General features: G+C 45.3%; 1 protein-coding gene across 1 annotated transcript in view; it reads left to right on the top strand.

Annotated features, from left to right (window-relative positions):
- Positions 1 to 2775, top strand: part of jupa (junction plakoglobin a) — a 17891-nt gene that overhangs the window by 6459 nt on the left and 8657 nt on the right. The gene's annotated exons all lie outside the window — the stretch shown is intronic.

Here is a 2775-nt window from a genome sequence, read left to right as displayed (position 1 = left end):
GTGTGTGTGTGTGTGTGTGTGTGTGTGTGTGTGTGTGTGTGTGTGTGGGGCGGGGGATTACTAATCTATTATCTCAGCAGCCATACCCTCTGTGTCTGTTAGTTTCAGCCATGTATGAGTGAGTCACTGAGAAGCTTCGAATAGTTTAAAAGAGTGAACGATGTGTGCACTTTTCAGCACAAGATTAGCCCGTGGACACCGGACTGAATTCACTACGATGGTGTGGAATGTCACACCAGCGTTTCACCATCGGGCGCTGAACAGTATCCATCTGTTGCAACTCGATCACTGATACGCAGTCCTTGTTTTTACAGTGCAGGGGTTGTCGCCTGAATGAAGTCATCCACAGAGGCTGTTGCTTCACAAGATGGCAGGAAGTGATGGGTGCGAGATGTAGCTGTCTTGAGTAAAACGTGTGGCCTCCGTGTTCTGTTTGTGTGGATGGGATGGATGGCGGTAAAGACAATGGTGGAGCAAGGTACACCGAGAGTGAAAGGATGCATCACTCATTAACTGGAAGAGAGCAAAGTCCAGTCAGAAGTACACAATGCAACCAACGGCTTTCACTCGGCAATGACCAACGGGGGAGGGATCGGCAGATAAGCTATCGCCATAATATAAAAAAATAAATGTTTAATGTTTTGTTTTTTTGCTTGGCTTTAATTTTTACTTTGCGACATGTTTTCTTGGCTTGGACCACAGTCAACAAACAAATTAATGAGAACCCGAGAGGAAACCGCACACAAGCGAGCGTAGCTTCAAACATCAGATGGGTCGCTGGATAAAACCCCCACAGTGCCGAAGCAGGGTTTAGGTAACCTAGGAGATAGGCGGGGCGTGTCGCAGCATTGCAACAGTTGGCTGAACCCGCTGCCTCGCCCAGGAAGACAAAGACTACACAAAGGCTACACATCACGGTCCCTGATTTACAGAGAACAGGAAAGTTGTGTGTGGACATGCTGAGTTCTGCTTAAAACAAAAAATCAAACGGGCTTTGTTTTGCACCCGTTTTATCTCTGCCTCCAGCAGTGGATCAATCAAATGTTTTTGAATTATTTTTTTCAAGACTTTGCTAATAGACCCCAGATTTAAGTTCTGTCTGTCAGATGTCTTGCCATATTGATCAATGGGTAGATAGTCGGGCGTTGCCTACCATCTTGACTGAGCAGCCCTCGTTTTAATAAAAGGCCACATCCTCAGTTAGAACGGTAGGAATACACGGGGATTGTAAGCATAGTTTTTGTCCCGTGAGTCAGTGCAGTAAGTGTAAGGCAGCGTGTAGCTGCAAGCACAGACGGTCCTCAGGGCACTGGTCCTGCAGGATCTTGCGCCAGACTGACTACGGCTGAAACTCGCTGAGCTGCTGCTCCCATGGGACGGTGAGATGGAGGGGCGTGTTGGGACCTTTACAAGAACATCAGGTTCAGGTGAACGCATTGTGGGGACAAGCGGGGACTTGCATGTGAGTTACCAGCCCATTAAAGTCAAGAGACAAACCTGAGGACAGATTAATGAAGAACATGCCGTATATACACACACTGTTGTCAGATTTTCATCATCATACAAACTTTAATGGAAAACAAAACCTCTTGCGGAAGTTACACTGATGCACAACTATGTACACCGTATGATGCCTGGGCAAGAAAAAGGGGGGCCGAGGGGCTGAAACATAACCCGATACATCCTTATGCAAAGCCGGGGGGCAAAAAGACGAGGGAGGGGTGCTTTACACCACGAACGGCTCCGGTATCAAAGGCAGAGAGACGCAGTAGATCAGCTTTGCACAAATTCCTTTACTTCAAACCCATCAATCAACTCTGCAGCACTCACTAGATTGTGAAGTTGTGCGAATGTGTTGCGTGAATTTGAATGTAAGCAGAGGTAAAGGTGGTCATTTAGGGGTTTATTATAGCTCCCTTTGTGCCGACACAGCAGCTTGACATTGTGACTTTCAGCCCGACTTGTTTTATTAGTTGTAAAGACGGAAGATAAATGTAGGTGCCTATTGCATGGAATCATGTTAAGAGCTATAACCAGATGTCAATGGCAATATGTTTCAGTCTAATCCTTTATCTGTTGACCAGAAGTGCATCTACAGAGCCTGCAGGGATCAGCAACCACACTCTGACATGTACAGCACACAAAAGCACAATGCGCTCTGCAAAGAATCCTGTCGGTAACCGTCAAACATCTGGAAACACTTTTGACCTACACAGTGAACGCATTGTGTCGGTCGTGTGTCGGTCGTATGTCGGTTACCTGCAGATTTTTCAGTGAGGGTTTCTGTGGTGGAGCTGCAGACGCGTGGAGATGGAAAACATCCGTGCATAGTCTGACAGTGGCCATCACGTTTAGTTACAGTTGGAGCATTTCATGAATATTCAATCTAATATTTGAGATGTATTGTTTTGACAGGAAGTAATTGCATGCTCGCTTTATCTTTATAAGTAATTGTGAGATTTCTGTGATTCACATGTACAACCCAGCCATGTTCAAGCACAGTAGACCAGTGTACACATGTTTTACTATGAGATGCAGTAAGATGATTGAGAATACCTCAGTAAATGTAGCGATGATTTATTTTTATCATAATGTAGGAGGTGGAGAGCAAACTCGCACAAGTAGTAACAAGTAGCATGGCAGTTACGCAATCTGGAGCCCCGATAAGATAAAGATGGCCGACTACTAGAAACATATTTAATGAGACCCGGAAGGCAAGTAGGTCTTAGTAGTTGAAATAAGAAAAAGTCAAGTGAAGTAGCAGGCTTTTTTTTT

This window comes from Anarrhichthys ocellatus, unplaced genomic scaffold, assembly GCF_004355925.1.
Source record: "Anarrhichthys ocellatus isolate YVR2014 unplaced genomic scaffold, GSC_Weel_1.0 scaffold31, whole genome shotgun sequence".
In the NCBI taxonomy this organism is placed as follows: Eukaryota; Metazoa; Chordata; class Actinopteri; order Perciformes; family Anarhichadidae; genus Anarrhichthys; species Anarrhichthys ocellatus.
Note: the sequence above shows the minus strand (reverse complement) of the source record. Positions and strands in the feature narration are given on the sequence as shown.